Source organism: Giraffa tippelskirchi, chromosome 4, assembly GCF_054371585.1.
Source record: "Giraffa tippelskirchi isolate mGirTip1 chromosome 4, T2T-mGirTip1v1.2.pri, whole genome shotgun sequence".
Classification (NCBI taxonomy): Eukaryota; Metazoa; Chordata; class Mammalia; order Artiodactyla; family Giraffidae; genus Giraffa; species Giraffa tippelskirchi.
The window spans coordinates 141,626,871-141,652,605 of NC_137278.1; the positions used below are offsets into that span (position 1 = coordinate 141,626,871).

Genomic DNA, 25,735 nt, shown 5'->3' on the forward strand with positions numbered 1-25,735 from the left:
TCCGTTAGTTTCTTTTATTCTGAGCTACTATATGTATCATTTTTCATAAGCTATTTCTTGATTCTCATTAAAAAGTAAACCAAAGGGTAAACCTGGCATTTATTAGAGATCAGTGGACACATAACTAGTTCATTTCCTTTTAGGGCAGTCAGTCACAATGCAATGTGATAAGAACATTAATAGAAGTATGTCTTTTACAACTAGAGTACAGTGGACCAGGGATGGACTGGGAGCAAAGAAGTAAGGAATATGCAAAAGTTCCACGTTTTCTAGTTTTCACAGTAATTCTCAAAGTTGTATGTGTGTTGTGGGTGAAGCAGAGTGAATAGTGGGGGTTCTACCGTATTTCATTCATTCGATGTTAAACCCATTTTTGATGGTTGATTTTGTACTAGATACATAGCAGTGAATACAGGAGACACGGTCCTTGGCCTTACAGAGTATACAGGCTGGTGGAAGAAACAACACATTAAATAAATTAACAGTTCAATACAGAATTTCAGATTGTCGTAAGAGCTATATAAGATTGTTCCAAGAGGAGACTTTTAAGATCCTAGGTGACAGAATATGGGTTAGACAAAAGCCATGATTTTTGCTGAGAATCTGGTTATTGGTGAAAAGCTCCTATGTTCTTAGAAGCTTCCCCCTATACATACTGGTTAAAATTATTCATTAGAAATATACAAATTATGTAAAATTAGATTTTACCCAGTAAACCATTTGTTTTGGGGACTTTTTTTTTTTTTTTAAATTACTTGGGTTATAATGAATTATTCAGTGGTAATTTCAGAAGAGTGAATTAGTTAAAGTAGTAACTAGGGCCCAAGGACCCATTAAATTAAGTTGGAATTGACTAACAAACTCCAACTTGAATATATCCATACCCTTTGTGAATTTGACTTTAATGGTAATCCTTGTTAGCCATCAGCTTTCTGAACTACATTTTTAATACTGGTTCTCTCCTCCCCTCTAACATTTACTTTCCTTTTTTTCTCACCATTATCATATCTATTAAGCTTATCTGTCAGTATAGCACCTAACATTTTTGTTTCTGGACATGGCATACCATGACTTTTCTGAGGCACATCTGCTGTCCTTAGTGTGGTAATGGTATGCAATTGTAACAAGGCTAGCACCAATCTTTCAAACAATGCAATTCAGTAATAATCCTATGTACAAATCTAGTTCATCAACCTAATTTGACATATGTCCTATTTCTGAAAATCTTTTGTTTGTTCTACCCTTTTCTAGGCATTTAAATTTGACAAGTTTAAAGCATAGAAAGTGAATTTTTGTTGTGCTTTTTTGTATACCTATAAAACAAGGATCACAGACAGGGCCAATCTAATTGGTGGGTGAGGTGAAGCCAGTGTATTCCTAGTTGAAATGATTGTTATATAGTCCACTTGTGCTATCTAATGTAAAATGTGCTGATTCAGGTTTTCAAATTTTAATAAAGTGTTTATTTCTCCAAATTCTCAGTCTTTTCACAGTGAGATCAAGTGATATGACTATAAGGATCCTGATAGTCTTTAAAATGTATGATAGTCATTAATGTACTTTGCTTATCACAAGCTAATAGGTAATGTCTTCAATGCAGCTGTTGCTTGTAGTTGAGTATTAATCCTGGAAAGTAGAAATAATAAAATCAGATAAATGATGGTTAACTTTATACTGTATCTACATAATGCAGAATAGCTGGCAACTCCCTGCAGAATTTAATATAACCTTAGTATCGGAGGTTAGAAGGCTAGACACTTAAATGATGTTACCTATGCTAAATAACCATTGGTTTTTCATAGTACATAACTTCAGACATTCATATTTTAAGCCCATAAAACTGTAAATCAATTTCTTTAAAATATACCATACTATTTTTATTACTTGGATGGAAAATGACTAATTTAGGATTCTCATATAATGTGTTTTCTTCTACTTTATCTAGTCTGTATTCATGTGTATGCATGTATATGTGTTTCTTTTTTCATTTTCCCCCCATTATCCTTAAGATATAGTAAATACTGTCACAATTTTTGTTCCTTATAGTTTAAAATAATCTCTTAAATGCAGCTTAATAGCTTGCTTTTTGTTGCCTTTACTAGAAAATACCTATTACATTTTTTCATTTTAAAATGTTATTTAATTCAGAATTCTGTTTTTATGACTATTTTTTATGTATATTACACTTTATTCTTTTTCGCTTCTTCTCTTTCAAGTGGAAAATGAAGTAGGCAGTGCTCCTTTATATTTCCAACCCAAACTTAATAATCTGTAGAAGTTGAAATGTTTTTTATAAAATCCATTTTCCACCCCAGGTTTGAATTCTGTTTTTTACCAAGAACAGTTCATAAAAGATCATATGAAAAAATATTGAAACATAAATGATTCTTATAATTGTATTATATAATCTTACCATGTTTAGTTTTCTCTGGTCTCCCTCATAGGATCTTTATTTCTATATCCATGAATTAATGTTCTATATCAGTTAAGGAAATAGATTTATTTCTTAGAATATTTATCCTCTGCTATGAAAAAAATATATATATATATATATGTTGTGAGTGTATCCAAGTATCTTATATTTGTATAAGTCGTGTTTATATCCTAACCCATACCTTATTGTCCTCTTGTCATATCGAGTGTGGGACTTCTAAGGTCTTAAAACTGTTACCTACTTCAGACACTATATTTAACTTTTAGAAGAGGCAATTTTCTATTATGACTCTAATCAATAATTTCAAACATGCTGCTGAATAGGTTATCCTCTAATCACGAGAGAAGACAGAGCAAAGAGAGTTCTGTTTTCCTGATATATTCCTGCTATATTATTGCACTACCTCACAGACCAATAAAATATTTCCATGTGTCAAAATAAATGGAAGAGTAGTGATCTATGAAGAATATGATGATTAATGTGAAAACAACTCACTTAAGTAATTCTCATGTGATCTATTCTAAACTCTTGTTATAATGTCAATAATTTTCCAATTTCTAGCTAAAAGTTTTTATTTTATTAATAAAGGGGTCATTCCCACATTATTATTACCACAACCAAAACGTGTATGGGTGAGTAGTTAGGTGGTAGGGAGGGAGAGAGAGGAAAAAAAGAAAAAGAGAGAAAGTAAAAGAAAGAAAACACTTGGCTACATTTGGTTTGTTAGCATCTTGCTTCTTTTGAGGAACTTAAAATAAGCTATATTTTGATATGTCTTGATAAACATAAAATTAGTCCATCTTGGACAGGTGGAAGGTAACAGAGTTTTACCTGGGGAAACCAAGTGTTTAAATGGATCATTTTAAGGTTATGCAGAAAATCTGCAGTGAAGAGGAGAAGGAAATCCAGAATTTTAAGCTTTTGGGTAAACTCCGGGAGTTGGTGATGGACAGGGAGGCCTGGTGTGTTGCGATTCATGGGGTAGCAAAGAGTCGGACACGACTGAGCGACTGAACTGAACTGAACTAATGTCAGCTTCAGGTAAAAGGGATTATGGGTATATAAACTTCTTTTGGACACTCTAAATAGTCTGCTATTTTTAAGCTGCTCTTCTTATAGATTATTGCTCCCAGATTCATCTCTTCTTTCTCTTTTCTACTAACTTAAAGTAGGGGTGGGAAATAGGCAATTACATAGGATGGGCAGATCATTCCCACCTGCATTAGTGCTTTACTTTAATCCCTGGTGTATCACTACTCCTTTGTGTTTACTAGAGATAATAGAAGGCTTTGGAAAAAATGACCTTGCAGTACTAATCTTAATACCTATCATTTACTAAGCGTTACTATTGGGTTGGTGCAAAAGTAATTGCGGTTTTGCATTGTTAAACTTTGTTATTTGATATTGAAATCCATTTGTAAATAAACCTGATTATGTTATAATCATTTTCATGTGCATTTCTCGCTTCATTTTTTTTTTTTTTTGCTAATGCCTTATAACAAGCCTTATAAACAGCAAATATGCTGTTTATTTTATGTTTATTTTAGACTAGGGAAATAATGTTAGGCAAAAAAGCATATTCGAACGATTTTCTTATTTGAGTTCAAAATGGGCCATAAAGCAGCGGAGATAACTAACAACATCAGCAACACATTTGGCCCAGGGACTGCTTACAACTTAGCAGTGCAGTGGTGGTTAGCAAACAGCTAACAAATTCACAGTACAGAGGATCATGGAAGCTGATCCTCTTACAACTGCACGAGAAGTTGCTGAAGAACTCATCAACCATTCTATGGTCATTTGGCATTTGAAGCAAATTGGAAAGGTGAAAAAGCTCCATAAGTCAGTGCCTCATGAGCCTACCACATATCAAAAGCATCATCATTAAAGTGTCATCTTCTCTTATTCTTCACAATAACAATGAACCATTTCTCAATTGGATTGTGATGTGCTATGAAAAGTAAGTTTTATACGACAACTAGCGACAACCAGCTCAGTGGTTGGACTGAGAAGGAGCTCCAAAGCACTTCCCAAAGCCAAAATTGCACACAAAAAAGATCATGGTCACTGTTCAATGGTCTGCTACAAGTCTGATCCACTACAGCTTTCTGAATCCTAACGAAACCATTACATCTGAGAAAGTATGCTGAGCAAATTGATGAGATGCCCCGAAAACTGCAACACCTGCAGCCAGCATTGGTCAACAGAATGGACCCAATTCTTCTCCATGACAACGCCTGACTGCATATCATACAACCAATGCTTCAAATGTTGAATGAATTGGGCCACAAAGTTTTGCCTCATCTGCCATATTCTCCTGACCTCTTGCCAACTGACTATGACTTTTTCAAGCATCTTGACAATTTTTGCAGGGAAAACACTTCCACATCCAGCAGTAGGCAGAAAATGCTTTCCAAGAGTTTGTCAAATCCCAAAGCACAAGTTTTTATGCTACAGGAATAGACAGATTTACTTCTCACTTGCAAAAATGTGTTGATTGTAATGGTTAATATTTTGTTTAATAAAAATGTTTTTGGGTCTAGTTACAACGATTGGTAGGCTGCAATCCATGGGGTCGCTAAGAGTTGGACACGACTGAGCGACTTCACTTTCACTTTTCACTTTCATGCATGGGGGAAGGAAATGGCAACCCACTCCAGTGTTCTTGCCTGGAGAATCCCAGGGACGGGGGAGCCTGGTGGGCTGCCGTCTATGGGGTCGCCCAGAGTCGGACACGACTGAAGCAACTGAGCAGCAGCAGCAGCATAATGGTTTAAAGTTCACTGTCCAAAACCAGAATTACGTTTATGCTAACCTAATACCTGGTACTACTCTAGTATGTAAAATAAATATTAACAGAAAAAGAAAAATAGGACAACACTTTTAGCTTCTTCAGTGATATAATTATTTATTAATATCATGGTAAAAGCAAACATGTTTACTATTTTTTATATATAACACTGTAAAAATTTTCATAGACGTGACCTCTCTTGTTCTTTATAAATATCCTGATGAGTCAGCAAGGCAGTTCTTCTGTTTATTCTCAAACTAAGGAAGCAAAGGCTTAATGAGTTAAAGTGACTTGTCCACTGTAACACAAGTTTTAGAGCTGAGGGTTGTTGTTGTTCAATTGCTATGTCGTGCCTGACTCTTTCTGACCCCATGGATTACAGCAAGCCAGGCCACCCTATTCCTCACTGTCTCTCAGAGTATGCCAAAGTTCATGTTCATTGAACTGGTGATGCTCTCTGACCATCTCATCCTCTGCAACCCTCTTCTCCTTTTGTCTTCAATCTTTCCTAGTGTCAGGGTCTTTTCCAGTGAGTCAGCTGTTCGCATCAGGTGGCCAAAGTGCTGGAGCTTCAGCATCACTCCTTCCAGTGAGTATTCAGAGTTGATTTTCTTTAGAATTGACTGATTTGATCTCCTTGCTGACCAAGGGACTCTCAAGATTCTTCTCCAGCACCACCATTCGAAAATGTCAATTCTTTGGTGTTCAGCTTTCTCTATGATCCAATTCTCACATCCCCACATGACTACTGGAAAAACCATGGATTTGACAATACAGACGTTTAAGATGTCTCTGCTTTTTAATATGCTGTCTAGGTTTGTCATAGGCTTCCTTCCAAGGAGCAAGTGTCTTCTAATTTCACAGCTGCAGTCAACATCTGCAGTGATTTTGGGGACCAAGAAGAGAAAATCTGTCACTGCTTCCACTTTTTCCCCTTGACGTGAAGTGATGGGATAGCATGCCATGATCTTTATTTTTTGAATGTTGAGTTTTAAGCCAGTTTTTTAACTCTTCCTCTTTCACCTTCATCAAGAGGCTATTCAGATCCTCTTCACTTTTTGCCATTAGGGTGGTATCATCTGCATATCTAACACTGTTGATATTTCTACTGGCAGTCTTGATTCCAGCTTGTAACTCATCCAGCCCACATTTTTCATGATGAACTCTGCATATAAGTTAAATAAAGAGAGTGACAGTAGACAACCTCATCGTACTCCTTTCCCAATTTTGAACCAGTCAGTTTTTCCATGTAAGGTCATAACTGTTGCTTCTTGACCCACATACATCTTTCTCAGGAGACAGATAAAATAGTCTGATATTACCATCTCTAAGAATTTTCCACAGTTGGTTGTATTCTACATAGTCAAATACTTTAGCATAGTCAATGAAGCATAAGTAGATGTTTTTCTGAAATTCCCTTGCTTTCTCTGTGATCAAGTGGATGTCAACAATTTGATCTCTGGTTTCGCTGCCTTTTTGAAACCCAGTTAGTACTTCTGGAAGTTCTCAATTCAAGAAACTGAATTGAGCTTCTACTGAATAGGCTTCTTCTGCTGAAGCCTAGCTTGAAGGGTTTTGAACATAACCTTACTAGCATGGGGAATGAGCACAATTGTGTGGTAGTTTGAACATTCTTGAACACTGCCCTTCTTTGGGATTGGGGTGAAAACTGACTGAGGGCACAACGTGATTTTCTGATTCTGGGTCATCTGGGCTACCCTTTAGTGGTAGAACACCTTAAGTGCCTAGGGCTGTCACTTTAAAACTTGTTTGGGAGTGAAATGTAAACAAACCAAAGTTAGTGGGTGGTTAGTACCACCCAAGGATAAAAGTCCAAAATGACTATGAGCTAATAAACTTGCATCCATCTCAAGAATTATAAAATGCATCAGACTAAACTGCTGGTACCCAGTTGAGGCCTTTGCTTTATATGCTGATCTAGAGTTCCTAGACAGGCCAGCCTGATGGTATTATACTTGTTAATCATATTTAACAATTTAGTTTCATAAGTGCAATAGTTTTGAATTTGTTCCACTATCATATTTTATCCCCAACAAAGTCACCTAGTGTGAAAAATTACCATGCAATCAGGAAACATAGTACAACAAGCAAGCCAGATGGTGGTAAATATAGAGAAAAATAAAGGTGACAGGAAATAAGAAAAGAATGAAGATTTGCTCCCTCGTGTTGTAAGTCTGAACCAAATATGATGTTTTACTCTCTCTGAGGTTCTCAGCAGGTAGTATGAATGGAACAAAATGCTAACTGATTAATGTGAGCCTTCTCTTCTCTTTGCCTCCTCAGTAGTGCTCAGAATATAATCTAAAAAGCCTTTGAAAGATAATAGGCATATCTCATTGGAATGTTTCAAGATGAGTATATTTTAGCCATTTGTGTTCATTGGATGAAAGCTATTGAATGGATGAGAAAAAAGTTTCATCGTTCACTCTTTTGATTGATGAATTTAGTGTTCTGGGAAGAATATTGATCCAGGAATCAGGATAATTTGTTTCAAGATCTATCTCTACCATGGAAATTTGGGCATGCCTGTTAATTCCCTTCATTCTGATTACCTATAAAGTGAAGTGTCATGCTGTGCTAAATCTCTTCGGTCTTGTGCGACTCTTTGCCACGCTATAGACTATAGCCCACCAGGGTCCTCTGTCCATGGGATTCTCCAAGCAAGAATAGTGAAGTGAATTGCCATTTCCTTCTCCAGGGGATTTTCCCGACCAGGGTTCGAACTTGAGTCTCTTGTGTCTCCTGCATTGGCAGGCAGGTTCTTTACCACCAGCGCCACCTGTGTCGTTTATTTTTCTGGAATTGAGCTGCAGGAGTTGCTTGTATATTTTTGAGATTAATTCTTTTTCCATTGCTTCATTTGCTATTATTTTCTCCCATTCTGAAGGCTGTCTTTTCATCTTGCTTATAGTTTCCTTTGTTGTGCAAAAGCTTTTAAGTTTAATTAGGTCCCATTTGTTTATTTTTGCTTTTATTTCCAATATTCTGGGAGGTGGGTCATAGAGGATCCTGCTGTGATTATTGTCGGTAAAGTAAAACTCTCACTGTTTGCAGATGACATGATTCTCTACATAGAAAACCCTGAAGACTCTACCAGAAAATTACTAGAGCTAATCAATGAATATAGTAAAGTTGCAGGATATAAAATTAACACACAGAAATCCCTTGCATTCCTATACACTAACAATGAGAAAACAGAAAGAGAAATTAAGGAAACAATACCACTCACCATTGCAATGAAAAGAATAAGATACTTAGGAATATATCTACCTAAAGAAACAAAAGACCTATATATAGAAAACTATAAAACACTGATGAAAGAAATCAAAGAGGACACAAATAGATGAAGAAATATACCGTGTTCATGGATTGGAAGAATCAATATAGTGAAAATGAGTATACTACCCAAAGCAATGTATAGATTCAATGCAATCCCTATCAAGCTAACAACAGTATTTTTCACAGAACTAGAACAAATAATTACACAATTCGTATGGAAATAAAAAAACCTAGAATAGCCAAAGCAATCTTGAGAAAGAAGAATGGAACTGGAGGAATCAACCTGCCTGACTTCAGGCTCTACTACAAAGCCACAGTCATCAAGACAGTATTGTACTGGCACAAAGACAGAAATATAGATCAATGGAACAAAATAGAGAGCCCAGGGATAAATCCACACATCTATGGACACCTTATCTTCAACAAAGAAGGCAAGAATATCCAATGGAGAAAAGACAATCTCTTTAACAAGTGGTGCTGGGAAAACTGGTCAACCACTTGTAAAAGAATGAAACTAGAACACTTTCTAACACCACACACAAAAATAAACTCAAAATGGATTAAAGATCTAAATGTAAGACCAGAAACTATAAAACTCCTAGAGGAAAACATAGGCAAAACACTCATTTATTTATTTTTCATCCAGCATTTATTGTTAATAGAGTTTCAGATACTTGGAAACTAAAATTCTTGTCTTTAAGAAGTCTATATTCTTCCTAAGCAGATAGACCAAATAATTATTATGCATTATTAAAAAGCACAAATTAATATGCTATATGACCAATGAAAAATGAGTGACTTAATTCTATCTGGAAAATGAGGGCGCATATGAACAGTTGTTGTTATTTAAATGTTTTTCCTTATCTGGAGTCATTTTAGGGGCAGAAATATGGTACTGCAAATATTAACACCACCTACTGTGTTAGATCTGAATTTAAATTGAAACTCATTATTCAGATGTAAACTCTCCAAGCTTCTTAACTTCTCAGAGCCTCAGTGACCTGAAAATCAGGAATAATACCTCCTGTGGTTCTTGTAGTGTTTAAATGAGATATCCTGTATGGATCAGGCCCAAGGGAGGGACTGAGTCCATGTTAATTTCCCTTCTGCTCCCTGTGTATAGCAGCTTAGAAATGCCAGATCATTTGTGAAAAGCAGAGGCATTGCATAATTAACTTGTCTTCTCTGGCCCAAACCCATCCATCAGTGCAGCATTTGAAGCATCCCCTGTAAATACAAAATTGTTATCATACCCTTTTTTTTTTGATACTTGTCTCTAATTTTCAAAATATAGGAAAAGTGAAAATAGTATTTTTTTTTCTAACTAATAAATGTAATAGGAATGTTATCTGCTTCAGTGTTAGATACATTCTTTTCCTCTTATGTTTAGTCAGAGAGAAAAGACCTCAGTGACGTTTTTAAAGTTAACTTTTATTGGAGTATAGTTGCTTTACAATGTTGTGTTAATTTCTACCATACAGCAAAGTAAATCAGCTATATGAATACATATATCCACTCTTTTTTGGATTCCTGTCCGATTTAGGTCACCACAGGGCACTGAGTAGAGTTTCTAGTGCTATACAGTAGATTTACATTAGTTTTCTTCTTTATACATAGTAGTGTATATATGTCAATCTCAATTCATCCAACCTCCCCCTTACATCTTTGGTAACCATAAGTTTGTCATCTACATCTGTTATTCTATTTCTGCTTTGCAAATAAGTTCATTTCAACTGTTTTTCTAGATTCCATATATAAGCGAACCAGAAAAGACCTCAGTGACCTTTAAACAATAAGAACAAACAATGCCTCCCTAGGAAGTGTAGGAGCTGTGACTAAGTATACCCCGGGTGGCATGACTTGTGGTTTAAGTCAAAAGTTAGTCAAATCCTTTCTGCATGTTTTCTGAGTCAGGTATGAACTTAAAGGTTTGTGATAATTAATGGAAATTTGTTCCCCCCCACCAGTTTGTAAAGTACCCTAAGATTTGGGTTCCCCAGGACATCTTTGGTGATATGATGATATGGTTTCCTTGACTGACCTTTCTGTCACTCACATGTCTTGCTGAAAGGTAAGCAGAAGAAATGGAGATGCTGTCAATGAATTGAAATAATAGCACGAAACCCAGGGGTGTGCTCTAGGAAACAGGCCTGCTCTGTCCCTAAATAGTAGAACCTTGCTCCCCAAATCATATGTGAGTTTGAGAGTAACCAGTCCAGTTAGTTCCAGATGCGTGTGTGCTAAGTTGCTTCAGTTGTACCCAACTCTGTAAGACCCTGTGGACTGCAGCCTGGCAGGCTCCTCTGTCCATGGGATTCTCCAGGCAAGAATACTGGAGTGGGTTGCCATGTCCTCCTCAGGGACCCTCCCGAACCAGGGAGCAAACCTGTGTCTTTTACATCTACCTGCATTGTCAAGCAGATTCTCTACCCCTAGCACCACCTACAAAATTGTAGAAATGTTCATTCTTTAAACCAATAAGGGGAAGGCACTCCTCCATGGACTAGATACACAGAACATAATGTAGCCCATCCCCAGGGAACCTTGGTCTTTTCCTCTCATCTTTAAAAAGATGTAGTGCCACCTGTCTTGAAAGGTTGTTTTGAGGATGAAATGAGGTAAGGAAATGTCTGCGTCACAGAAGGTCCTCAGATGTTGGGGGGTTTAGTTCTCCTCTTCCCACACTCGCATTTGTTATCCTCTCAATAACTCAGCTATCTGGGCTGTCCTCACTTGGTCAGCATTCTTCTTAAGAAATTTCCCTTATTGGCACAGCATTTCATCTTGAGTCTCCGTCATGACTTTTTCTACTCAGTTTGCACTTTAATGCTAGTGCTCCCCGGGCCTTGGCTTACAACTCTGCTGGGAGATTTTCTTCCCTTCCATAGTTTCAGTGACCATCTATCTGTTAGAGATGGCCTAGCATACATTTCCATATCAGAACTGCTCTGAGATGCATAGTCATGTCCAACTGCTGGGCATTTTTATTTGGATATCCTATTCTCACCAACCTCTACATGCACAAGACTGACTCCCTATTGTTTCTCACCAATTCTGCCCTTCTTCCTCTTGTGAAGGATTTGACCAGTGGGAACCCAGGACTGTGGTTGGGGAACCAAGATGTCCAAATTCAACTAGTTGCAATTCCCTTCACTTTTACTCCCTTATCATCTGTAACTGAGCTTCCCAGGTGGCTCAGTGGTAAAGAATCTGCCTGCCAAAGGAAGAGCCACAGGAGACGCAGCTTTGATATTTGGGTCAGGAAGATCCCCTAGAGGAGGAAATGGCAACCCACTCCAGTGTTTCCACCTAGAGAATCCCATGGACAAAAGAGCCTGGAGGGCTACAGTCCATGGAATTGCAAAGAGTCAGATACGGCTGAGTGAGCACAAACACACAACATCTCTTATATTCTTCCTATTATCTTCATTTTCATTATCTGTCCAAGGTTAGGCCATGCTTTAGTTAGAGTTCATTGTATTTGCAAGTAACAGAATTTACTCAAACCTAACTTTAAAAAAAAAAAGAGTGGTTTGCAATAAGGGCACGGGGTTGAAGTCTAGAAATAAAACTGAAACTGCCAAAGGGCTTGTGAAAAAAATTAATCAATAGTCAATCTAAGAAAGAAATGGAAAATTTTATTTGGGCCAACCTGAAAATAACCTAAAGACAGTCTCTCAGAGAGCTCTGAGAACTGTTTTGAAGAGGCAAAGGGGGAGGGCAGTGTACATATGATTTTGGTGAAGAGGGTATGTGCAATCAGGCACACATCTCTTGTAGAAGGTTGTTGCTAGTCACTAGGAATAGACATCTAAGGTAATGGTTTTAGTGTTTTCATAGGTATGGGAAGACAAAAGAATCAGGTTCATAAAAATTTCTCCTGAAAATATCTGTCTGTCTGAGGAGCAGTTCTGTCAATTTTGCCTCATCTTGATCTTTACCCGGAATTCCTTTCAGGCTATATTGTTAATCAGCAACTGCAGCGATTAATGACTTGATTCTTATAGAATTGGATGGTTGGCAACGTTTGCCTCATCTTGATCTTTACCTGGAATTCCTTTCAGGCTATATTGTTAATCAGTAACTGCAGCAATTAATGACTTGATTCTTATAGAACTGGATGGTTGGCAACGTTCTGTATTGCACAATCCCTTCCCTTTCTATCTTAATTTTTTTTTTTTGTCTTAATTTTGACCAAGGTTTGGGAGACATTTCATGACCAACTTGTTTCATAGCACTAGGAATGCTCATGCCCAGATAAGGCAGGGATTTCCTTGATAGGCCACTCAATGTGCTATTACTGGACTAGGCTCTGTTAACAGTAGCCAGAAGCCTCTGGACCACCATAACACCTAATCTGTTATGGTCCAAGAAATGGTTCCCTCTCATTGCTTCTTCCCATACCTACAGTTACACTATTACAGCCATTGATCTTATAGAACTATTTATTTGATCAGTGGTTTCAAATCACCTAATCATGAATAATTTTATCTGAGGCTCCATCATACATTTGGTAATAAAGGAAACAACAGCCTTATAAAATAGAAAGAATATAAGTAATATAGCTGGTAGGTTATAAGTAGGTAGTTAAGCTAAGAACTTCTATTAGGTTTGACTCAGGATATTCTCAGGTTGTTTGATCAGTCTGTTTTGCATCAATTGCTATCTTTAAAGGAAATGATAAATAAGCATTGGACATACATAAAGTTCACCAACGATGTCTGCACCTACAAGGCAAATAGTGGATCATTAAGACCACTTACAGGGTTGAGAAAGCAATATTATCTTCTAAGGAGCTACATTGCTGATGCCAGAAGGAGAAAAATTGATGTATGTGGTTCAGTAGGTATTTCTCCTGTTGGGGAGATCTAGTTAAGGCATAATGCAGTTGCACACTAGAAGGAACAATGGAGGCCAAAATGGGCAGAGGAAAATATTACATTTTAATTTTTTTATGTCTTGCCTTAAAATATGAATTTTTATTTCATCAGAGCTGAAAGCAGAAACTGGAGAGTCATGTGCTCAGCCTCTGTGTCCATGTAACATTGTGGTCTTGTTTTTTCTAGCTGTATGCATTCTCTTCCTTCTTTCTCTTTGAGATCTTTCTGTGGTTTTTCTCATCTGTGATCACACTCTGCCACCATAACCTTGGATGTACTTCTAAATTCAAGCATCCACAAAAGATTAACTGGAATTGTACCAATTCCTAGTTCCTTCTAACAGCCTTTGTTTTAAAGTCTGTTTTGTCTGATATGAGTATCATTAGCTTCCCTGGTGGCTCAGAGGGTAAAGCGTCTGCCTGCAATGCAGGAGACCTAGGTTTGATCCCTGAGTTGGGAAGATCCCCTGGAGAAGGAAATGGTGACCCACTCCAGTACTCTTGCCTGGAAAATCCCATGGACAGAGAACCTGGTGTAGGCTACAGTCCATGGGGTCGCAAAGAGTCGAACACGACAACACTTTCACTTTTATTCCATCTTTCTCATGATTTCCATTTGTGTGAAGTATGTGCTCCTGTCCTCTTACTTTCAGTCTGTAAATGTCCGTAGGTCTGTGGTGGGTCTCTTGTAGACAATATATATATAGGTCTTGTCTTGTACCCATCCAGCCAGTCTACACCTTTTGGTTGGTGGATTTAATCCATTTAAATTTAAGGTAATTATTGATATGTATGATCCTATTACCATTTTGTTAATTGTTTTGGGTTTATTTTTTGTAGATCTTTTCCTTCTCTTGTGTTTCCTTCTCTTGTGTTTCCTTTAGCATTTGGTGTACAGCTGGTTTAGTAATGCTCAATTCTGTTTTAATTTCATGGCTGCAATCACCATCAGCAGTGATTTTGGAGCCCAAAAAATAAAGTCTGACACTGTTTCCACTGTTTCCCCATCTATTTCCCATGAAGTGATGGGACCAGATGCCATGATCTTAGTTTTCTGAACGTTGAGCTTTAAGCCAACTATTTCACTCTCCTCTTTCACTTTCATCAAGAGGCTCTTTAGTTCTTCTTCACTTTCTGCCATAAGGGTGGTGTCATCTGCATATCTGAGGTTATTGATATTTCTCCTGGCAATCTTGATTCCAGCTTGTGTTTCTTCCAGCCCAGCGTTTCTCATGATGTACTCTGCATATGAGTTCAATAAGCAGGGTGACAATATACAGCCTTGACGGACTCCTTTTCCTATTTGGAACCAGTCTGTTGTTCCATGTCCAGTTCTAACTGTTGCTTCCTGACCTGCATACAGGTTTCTCAAGAGACAGGTCAGATGGTCTGGTATTCCCATCTCTTTCAGAATTTTCCACAGTTTATTGTGATCCACACAGTCAAAGGCTTTGGCATAGTCAATAAAGCAGCAATAGATGTTTTTCTGGAACTCTCTTGCTTTTTGGATGATCCAGCGGATGTTGGCAATTTGATCTCTGGTTCCTCTGCCTTTTCTAAAACCAGTTTGAACATCTGGAAGTTCACGGTTCACGTATTGCTGAATCCTGGCTTGGAGAATTTTGAGCATTACTTTACCAGCATGTGAGATGAGTGCGATTGTGTGGTAGTTTGAGCATTCTTTGGCATTGCCTTTCTTTGGGATTGGAACAAAAACTGACCTTTTCCAGTCCTGTGGCCACCTTCCTTAAACCATTCTTTTTACCTTTTGCTTTTTTCTCAAACTCTCTTAAGTTTGTTCCCACTGTAGAGACTTGCAGTTGCTTTTCTTTCTGCCTAGGAAGATCTTCCTCTAGATCTTCACTGTGGCTGATTCCTTGTCACTTGGGTCTAAATTTAAATATCAACACCTCAGATAGGCCTTGACCCTGTTCCATTTCCTCCCTTCACTGTTATCGCTCCATTTATTTTCTTCATGGTATTTATCACTGTGTAAGTTATCCTGTTTGGTTGAATGCATGCTAAGTGACTTCAGTCATGTCCGACTCTTTGCAACCTTATGGACTGTAGCCCACCAGGCTCCCCTGTCCATGAGATTCTCCGGGCAAGAATACTGGAGTAGGTTGCCATGCCCTCCTTCAGGCGATTATCCTGACCCACGGATCTAACCTATGGCTCTTAGGTCTGCTGCGTTGGCATGTGAGTTCTTTACCACAAGCACCACCTGGGAAGCCCATCCTCTTTGTTTACTTGTTTGTTAATAAGCTCATGAGAGTAGAGCCCTCATCTGTATTGTTCGCCTTTAAATTTTGCTCAACATACAGTAGACACTCAGAGAATATTGGTGGCATTGGAAATGTGGACAAATGCTTGCTCTATTTCCTTTCTTCAGAACTAAATGATGTTATTGATGATCCTGTGCCCTTTGCTGTTTCTTTATAGTAAAGTCGTGCTGAAATTATGAAAGATGGGAAACTAAGTGTCTTGGGAGGTCAGATGTTAGATTATTTATTTATTCTGCCTTAATAGCACTCTGCCTTTATTTGAAATGCCTGACTTTTCCAAATCCTTAGTAAATTAATTAAACAGTTAATTAAACAACTGAGAAATAATTCCTTTTTCTATTTTTCTCATTACCCAAATATCCCTGAATTGGCAAAACTCAGTTGGAAAAGTACTGGAGTAATATATTGTAAAATCAAAATCACTCTTGTATATTCCTCATTCCATCGAAACATAGAACCATAAATAGCATGGAAGAAAGGCATCTATGTAGCCTTTGAGTTTATCCCAAATGAATGAAATGGATAGCCAGACTGTATTGCACAAGGTCAGTTTGCAGTTCAATGAGATGAATATTTGCAATAATCATTAAAGAATAACTTCATGAGTAACAAAATGAAGATTCCATGATTGACCTCAATAAAGCTGTAATACAGAATTATATATAATAAATTAAATTTATAATAATATTTTTATCATTAGCGCAAAATGTAAACAAGCAAATTTGTATAAGTACATACAGTTATAGGTATTTATATTCTAGCTATTTGTTTTCTTAACAGAGTGTACCTTGAACTTGTTTTTCAGTCACTAAGTTGTGTCCAGCACTTTGAGATACCATGGACTGTAGCCTGCCAGGCTCCTCTGTCCATGGAATTCTCCAGGCAAGAATACTGGAGTAGGTTGCCATTTCCTCCTCCAGGGGATCTTCCTGACCCAGGGATCGAACCCATTTCTCCTCCACTGAGAGAGGTGATTCTTTACCACTGAGCCACTAGGGAAACTTATGAATTTTTTCTAAGAATTTAAAATTTAGTTGGAAATTCCTGGTGGTAACAATCTGGCTATGTTAAACTGGTACACAGAATCTCCTATGCCTTCTCATATCTGAAGTACTGAAACAATCAAGTCAGTACTATTTAGGATAGCTTATAATTTACAGCTCAAGATTCCCAAGTGTATTTTCCTTCAGTCCTAGAATTCCTATAGTACCAGTTCCAGATGGAAGTAGAATGAGAGAACACAGATGTTCAGGAGGCCCAGGTATAGGTGTGGGTATAGGTAGGTGGCAGACTCTGTCAGCAGGAGAATGGGTGTGCAGGAGAGGGAGTGGCAATAGCAAAGGCCTTGGCAGGGTCAGCTTGTTGTAATGATGAATACTCCGGTTATCGTAGGGTGTTTGTCTTGCCCCTGGTAGGGGAGGAAGGAAGTAGATGATGCTTATAGTTGTTCTCACAGTGTTCAAAGTGAAAGGGGCACAAGATCAATCCTATGTATCAATTGTTTTAGTAAGTTTTATGTTTGTACATAAATGGTCATCTCTAATATGGTTATGTTATTTGATAATTCAAATGACTTCTAAAGCCAAAAAAGCAGAAATGACTATGGCTTCCCAGCATGAATTGTATAGTCATGTAGTGTTTGCTTCCACATGTTCATTAGAAAGCCAATTCATGAATTAATTTTGTTATTAAAATTATACTAGTAATTCAGGTTGCATGCATAGGATGCATTTTTCATCAACTAGGTGAAAAATATTGGTTAGCTGGTTATTTTGATAGTAGAATATGAATTGGATGACGATCTATTAAAGTACATTAAAACAAGTTTTCCTGTTTTGCTGATTTTAAAGTTTTTTCAGTAAACAGTATTGTTGGGTCATTTATGTAGTGGATTAAAAAAGTCACAGACTTGTTTTAACATTATTGATATTTTACATTTTCAGTTTAATTTTTACTGTAGTATTACAGATATAAGTCAAAGTAGTGTAAGATTTCCTATGAAAAGCGATTTTCCCTGTCCCTCATCCTCTACCTCAAGTTCTACTCTTTGAGGACAATTACTTTCACTTCTTTTAAATATTTCTTTCCATATTAACACCCTATATATTTCTAAAATAATATTTATATAATCTTTATTGATTTCAGTGTTTGAAATTCTATATTGATTTTGTATTACATAAGATACTTCTTCCAACCATCACCATTCACATTCACACAATTCCTCCCACCCTTATAATTGTATCTCAAGTTTGGGGGTTAACTAATGTTCACTGTTTTCATCCTTGTAACTACAAAAACATTGTTTCCAACTGAGCAACGCAGTGCACTGTGATTACGTGTGCTTCTCTTGTGCTGTACATCTTCTGTTTGCTACCCAGGTGACACCCCTGTCCTTCTCCACCTTACTATGCATGAAGCCAGGCCTGATGAACTGATTGATACATGTGCAGTAACATTTTTTCCTCCCCTATTGTAAATAACTGCCTCCTCCTTTAATTTGGGCTTCTTTTGTGGCTCAGCTGATAAAGAATCAGCCTGCAATGCAGGAGACCTGGGTTCCATCCTTGAGTTGGGAAGATCCCCTGGAGAAGGGAAAGGCTACCCACTCCAATACTCTGGCCTAGAGAATTCCATAGGCTGTATAGTCCATAGGGTCACAAAGAGTCAGACAGGATTGACTGATTTTCACTTTCACTTCCTTTAATTTGCTCAGTGTTCCCTGTAACTCTCGTTAATCCTTTCTGCGTACTCCTCAGTAACCTAATGACAAACATCAGGAAATCCATCCTTGTACTTCTGCTTCCCCACCTCTTGCCTTCCTTGCTTACCCTACTCCTGGAGCCTCCATTATTCTGCTCACTGTCTCCCCCCATCAGGATGCTGTCCAGGTGCAGCTGTAGAAATTCTCTTTACATCTCTTCTGGTTGGCTTCCCTGCTTCCTGGATCCCATTTCCTCTCTTTAAGCGTATGCCTTCCTTTTGGTGGCTCTTATTCAGCAGTAGTTGCCTGTGAAAAGCTTGGTGGAAGAGTAAGAAAAAAAAAAAGAGAGAGAGCGATACCATGAAAATCTTTATTCTGCCCCCAGACTTAATTATTGTTCTCCCCCAGAATCTTCAAGCGATAGACTTTGATTTTCAGACCATACCTTCCAGCTGTACTTCATTGTGCTTGCTTTCCTCCAGTCTGAAAGCTTGGTTGCTCACTGTCTCTAGACAGTAAACCTCTTGTTCCTTCTGAGTGTGGGTAGGGTGAGAGGTCTGGCAGGGAGACCAGGGGCAAAAACTGATAGTTATGATTGTTATAACTGATGTTATAAAGATTCTCAATTAGTCCTCTTGTATTCAATCTGAAATATCTGGTACCTCCAATCCTTGGACTTTTCCAGACTTCTGTTATATAACACATCCCTTACTCCCCCACCCTCATATGTTCTGGTATTTTAGCAAGTCGCCACATATATAATCTCTTTATCAGTCTGATGTTTTTTATCATCACATAGATTTTAAAAACTTAACTTATTTTATGGTAATTTTAGTAGAGAAGGTGAGAAAATAAAGGTGCTGAATTTTACTGGACAAAAGTATTTTAAAATACTAAGGCAAATTACAATCAAGTTGATAATTGAAATGCTTCTGTGAAGTAAGATACATGTTTTTTTAAAATATTACTTCTCTCCTAGATTATGTGACCATAGTTACATAGATTTATCTCTGGACTTTCTATCCTGTCCATTGATCTATATTTCTGCTTTTGTACCAGTTGCATACTATTTTGATTACTGTATCTTTGTAGTATAGTCTGAAGTCAAGGAGTCTGAGTCCCCCAGCTCAGTTTTTCTTTCTCAGGATTGCTTTGCCTATTTGAGGTCTTTTATGTTTCTAAACAAATTTTTAGCATTTTCATTCTAGTTCTGTGAAAAATGCCATTGGTAATTTGATAGGAATTGTATTGGATGATGTGGTCATTTAGACAGTCTTGATTCTTCCAATCCAAGAACATGCTATATCTTTTCATCTGTTTGTCAGCTTCTATTTCATTCATTAACATTTTATAGTTTTTGGAGTACAGATTTTTGCCTCCTTAGGTAGGTTTATTCCTACATTTTTAAAATTCTTTTTTATGCAGTGGTAAATGAGACTGTTCCCTAAATTACTCTTTCTGATCTTTCATTGTTAGTGTACAGAAATGCAACAAATTTCTGTGTGTTAATTTTGTCTCCTGCAGCTTTACCAGACTTATTAATGAGATCTGATAGTTTTCTGGTGGCATCTTTAGGATTTTCTGTATATAGTATTATGTCACCTACAAACAGTGACAGTTTTGCTTCTTCTTTTCAATATATATCCCTTTTATTTCCTCTTTGTCTCTGATTATCACTGCTAGGGCTTCCAAAATTATGTTGAATAAAAGTAGTGATAGTAGACATCCTTGTCTTGTTCCTGATCTCAATTAATATATGCCAAAAGAGGCAAAAATACACATTGGAGAAGAGACGGTGTCTTTAAGAAGTGGTGCTAGAAAAACTGGACAGCTCCATGTGAAAGAATGAAATTATAATATTCTCTAACACCATACACAAAAATAAACTCAGAATGGATTAAAGAGCTAAATAAGACAAGAGACTATAAAAATCCTGGAGGAAAATATAGGCAAGACACTTTCATATAAACTGCAGCAATATCTTTTTGGATCCATCTCCTGGAGTCAGTTAGTTCAGTCGCTCAGTCGTGTTCGACTCTTTTCGACCCCATGAATTGCAGCACGCCAGGCCTCCCTGTCCATAACCAACTCCTGGAGTTTACCCAAACTCATGTCCATTGAGTCAGTGATGCCATCCAGCCATCTGATCCTCTGTCGTCCCCTTCTCCTCCCACCTCCAATCCTTCCCAGCATTAGGGTCTTTTCCAGTGAGTCAACTCTTCGCATGAGGTGGCCAAAGTATTGGAGTTTCAGCTTCAGCATCAGTCCTTCCAGTGAACACCCAGGACTGATCTCCTTTAGGATGGACTGGTTGGATCTCCTTGCAGTCCAAGGGACTCTCAAGAGTCTTCTCCAACACCACAGTTCAAAAGCATCAATTCTTCTGCACTCAGCTTTCTTTAGAGTCCAACTGTCACATCCATACATGACTACTGGAAAAACCATAGCCTTGACTAGATGGACCTTTGTTGACAAAGTAATGTCTCTGCTTTTTAATATGCTATATAGGTTGGTCATAACTTTCCTTCCAAGGAGTAAGCATCTTCTAATTTCATGGCTGCAATCACCATCTGCAGTGATTCTGGAGCCCAAAAAAATAAAGTCTGACACTGTTTCCACTGTTTCCCCATCCATTTCCCATGAAGTGATGGGACCGGATGCCATGATCTTAGTTTTGTGAATGTTGAGCTTTGAGCCAACTTTTTCACTCTCCTCTTTCACTTTCATCAAGAGGCTTTTTAGTTCCTCTTCACTTTCTGCCATAAGGGTGGTGTCATCTGCATATCTGAGGTTGTTGATATTTCTCCTGGCAATCTTGATTCCAGCTTGTGCTGCTTCCAGCCCAGCGTTTCTCATGATGTACTCTGCATATAAGTTAAATAAGCAGGGTGACAATATACACCTTGACGTACTCCTTTTCCTATTTGGAACCAGTCTGTTGTTCCATGTCCAGTTCTAACTGTTGCTTCCTGACCTGCATACAGGTTTCTCAAGAGACAGGTCAGGTGGTCTGGTATTTCCATCTCTTTCAGAATTTTCCACAGTTTATTGTGATCCACATAGTCAAAGGCTTTGACATAGTTAATAAAGCAGAAATAGATGTTTTTCTGGAACTCTCTTGCTTTTTCAATGATCCAGCAGATGTTGGCATTTTGATCCCTGGTTCCTCTGCCTTTTCTATTTTCCAGGCAAGAGTACTGGAGTGGGGTGCCATTGCCTTCTCTTAAAACAAATCAGACCTAATTAAACATAAAAACTTTTGCTGCAAAGCAAAGGAAAGAATGAAAATGCACAAAATGGGAGAAAATATTTGCAAACAGTGTAACCAACAAGGGATTAATCTCCAAAATATAGCAACAGCTTATATAGCTCAGGTCAAAAAATAAAAACCCATCAAAAAAATGGGAGGAAGATCTAAATAGATGCTTCTCCAAAGAAGACATACAGATGGCTAAAAGGCAGTTGAAAATATGATCAGCATTGCTAATTATCAAAGAAATGCAAATCAAAACTACAATAAGGTATGTCCTCACACTGGTCAGAATAGTTACTATCAAAATATTTACAGACAATAAATGCTGGAGAAAGTGTGGAGAAAAGAAAGCCCTCCTACATTGTTGATGGGGACGTGAATTGATATAGCCACCATGGGAAACAGTAGGGGAGTTGCTTAAAAGACTAAAAGTAGAGCTACCATATACTATAATCATACTCCTTGGCATTTATCTGGGGAAAACCATAATTCAAAAACATGTGCACCCCAGTGTTCACTGTGTCACTATTTGCAGCAGCCAAGACTTGGAAGTAACCTACTAATAAATGTCCATTTATAAAATGAATTGATAAAGAAGATGTGATATATATGCATAGTGGAATACTACTCAGCCATAAAAAAGAATGAAATAATGACATTTGCAGCATCATGGATGGAGCTAGAGATTATCATACTAAGTGAAGTATCTTAGAGAAACAATTTATATCATACAGTATGGAATTTTAAAAAGAGAGGACTTCCATATAGGTCCAGTGGTTGAGAATCTGCCTTCCAATGAAGGGAATATAGGTTTGATCCATAGTCAGGGATGTAAAGTCCCACATACTATGGAGCAACTAAGGCTGCATGCTGCAACTCGAGAGGCCCATGCATCACAATTACTGAGTCCGCATACTCTGTAGCCCATGCTCCACAACAGGAGAAGCCTGCATGGCACACCAAAGAGCTAGCATAGCCAAAATAAAAGTAAAAATAAAAATTAAAACATGAAAAAGATACAAAGAAACTTATTTCCAAAACAGAAAGAGACTCACCAAGGTAAAGCAGATTTATGATTACCAAAGTGGGAAGGAGGATAGGAGAAGGAATAATTAGGAGGTTAGGATTAAAATATAGACACTCCTATTTATAACATAGACCTACTGTATAGCACAGGAAACTACACTTAAAATTTTGAATAACTTGGAAGAGAATATGAAGAAGAAAAAATATATATGGCTTCCCAAATGGCTCAGTAGTAAAGAATCTGCCTGCCAAGGCAGGAAACATGGGTTTGATCCCTAGGTCAGGAAGATCCACAGGAGAAAGAAATGGCAACTCACTCCAGTTTTCTTGCCTGGGAAATCCAATGGACAAAGAAGCCTGGCAGGTTATAGTTCATGAGGTTGAAAAAGGGTCAGACACAACTTAGTGACTAAACAACAACAACAAATATAAGTATGTACGTACTTATATACAGATATAAGTATGTATGTATAACTGAATCACCGTGCTGTATATCTGAAACTAAGGCGGTATTGTAAATCAACTATACTTCAATTTAAAAAGGAAAGTTATGTAAAAAAAAAGTAGTGACTACTTCACTGTAAAAATTAGTTCTGTACGTAATCTTCAAAATTTTTAAGATTTAAAACTTTTAATTCTCATTTTCTGTATAGTAGAAAATCTAGCATTTTGGCTCCATTTTATGTATTTCTCATTTGTTAGAAGGAGTGATCTTGGTCCCACCACTCACACAGAAAGTGCGGTCAGAGCCTGAATGATGAGGTGGCAGGCTCTGAAATTAAATCAGTAAACTTACATATTAGAAATAGTAGGCATTGTAAATCAGCTATACTTCAATATAAAAGAAAGAAATAGCATAGATTTATGTTATAGGCCTTTTCAGTCTCAGTAAGATTTTTCACTAGAATTAGTAACCAAAAACTGAGCAAAAGCATATAAAAAATTAGTGCTCTATGCAATTCAGTTTCTGATCTATGAAATATCTTTTATTGTTTGATCTTTGAAGTAGATGTTATTGTGATACAACATTTTTTACCTTTTAGAAATAATATTTCTATAGGAAAGTATTGAAATGATATAGAAATAAATTCTTTTTTTTGTTTGTTTTATTAAATAAATTTATTTATTTTAGTTGGGGGCTAATTACTTTACAATATTGTAGTAGTTTTTGCCATACATTGACATGAATCAGCCATGGGTTTACATGTGTTCCCCTTCTTGGACCCGCCTCCCACCTCCCTCCCCATCCCATCCCTCTGGGTCATCCCATTGCCCCAGCCCTGAGCATTTGTCTCATGCATCGAACATGGAATGGTGTTCTGTTTCACATATGATAATATACATGTTTCAATGCTATTCTCCCAGAACGTCCCACCCTCCCCTTCTCCCTCAGAGTCCATAAGACTGTTCTATGCATCTGTGTCTCTTATTCTGTCTTGCATATATGGTTATCGTTACCATCTTTCAAATTCCATATATATGCATTAGTATACTGTATTGGTGTTTTTCTTTCTGGCTTACTTCACTCTGTATAATGGGCTCCAGTTTCATCCATCTCAATAGAACCGATTCAAATGTATTTTTTTTAATGGCTGAGTAATATTCCATTGTGTATATGTACCACAGCTTCCTTATTCATTCGTCTGCTGATGGACATCTAGGTTGCTTCCATGTCCTGGCTATTGTAAACAGTGCTGCGATGAACATTGGGGTACACGCGTCTCTTTCAATTCTGGTTTCCTCGGTGTATATGCCCAGCAGTGGGATTGCTAGGTCATATGGCAGTTCTATTCCCAGTTTTTTAAGGAATCTCCACACTGTTCTCCATAGTGGCTGTACTAGTTTGCATTCCCACCAACAGTGTAAGAGGGTTCCCTTTTCTCCACACCCTCTCCAGCATTTATTGCTTGTAGACTTTTGGATAGCAGCCATTCTGACTGGTGTGAAATGATACCTCATTGTGGTTTTGATTTGCATTTCTCTAATAATGAGTGATGTTGAGCATCTTTTCATGTGTTTGTTAGCCATCTGTATTTCTTCTTTGGAGAAATGTCTGTTTAGTTCTTTGACCCATTTTTTGATTGGGTCGTTTATTTTTCTGGAATTCAGCTGCAGAAGTTGCTTGTATATTTTTGAGATTAATTGTTTGTCTGTTGCTTCGTTTGCTATTATTTTCTCCCATTCTGAAGGCTGTCTTTTCACCTTGCTTATAGTTTCCTTTGTTGTGCAAAAGCTTTTAATTTTAATTAGGTCCCATTTGTTTATTTTTGCTTTTATTTCCAATATTCTGGGAGGTGGGTCATGGAGGATCCTGCTGTGATTTATGTCGGAGAGTGTTTTGCCTATGTTTTCCTCTAGGAGTTTTATAGTTTCTGGTCTTACATTTAGATCTTTAATCCATTTTGAGTTTATTTTTGTGTATGGTGTTAGGAAGTGTTCTAGTTTCATTCTTTTACAAGTGGTTGACCAGTTTTCCCAGCACCACTTGTTAAAGAGATTGTCTTTTCTCCATTGTATATTCTTGCCTCCTTTGTCGAAGATAAGGTGTCCATAGGTGGGTGGGTTTATCTCTGGGCTTTCTATTTTGTTCCATTGATCTATATTTCTATCTTTGTGCCAGTACCATACTGTCTTGATGACTGTGGCTTTGTAGTAGAGCCTGAAGTCAGGCAGGTTGATTCCTCCAGTTCCATTCTTCTTCCTCAAGATTGCTTTGGCTATTCGAGGTTTCTTATATTTCCATACAAATTGTGAGATGATTTGTTCTAGTTCTGTGAAAAATACCATTGGTAGCTTGATAGGGATTGCATTGAATCTATAGATTGCTTTGGGTAGTATACTCATTTTCACTATATTAATTCTTCCAATCCATGAACACGATATATTTCTCCATCTGTTTGTGTCCTCTTTGATTTCTTTCATCAGTGTTTTATAGTTTTCTATATATAAGTCTTTTGTTTCTTTAGGTAGATATATTCCTAAGTATTTTCTTCTTTTTGTTGCAATGGTGAATGGTATTGTTTCCTTAATTTCTCTTTCTGTTTTCTCATTATTGGAGTATAGGAA

The 25,735-nt window shown here is 37.4% G+C and overlaps 1 protein-coding gene across 3 annotated transcripts in view; it reads left to right on the forward strand.

The window, feature by feature from the left end:
- The window catches only part of SLC2A13 (solute carrier family 2 member 13), a 381,012-nt gene that overhangs the window by 191,130 nt on the left and 164,147 nt on the right, over positions 1-25,735 (forward strand). The window lies entirely within an intron of this gene.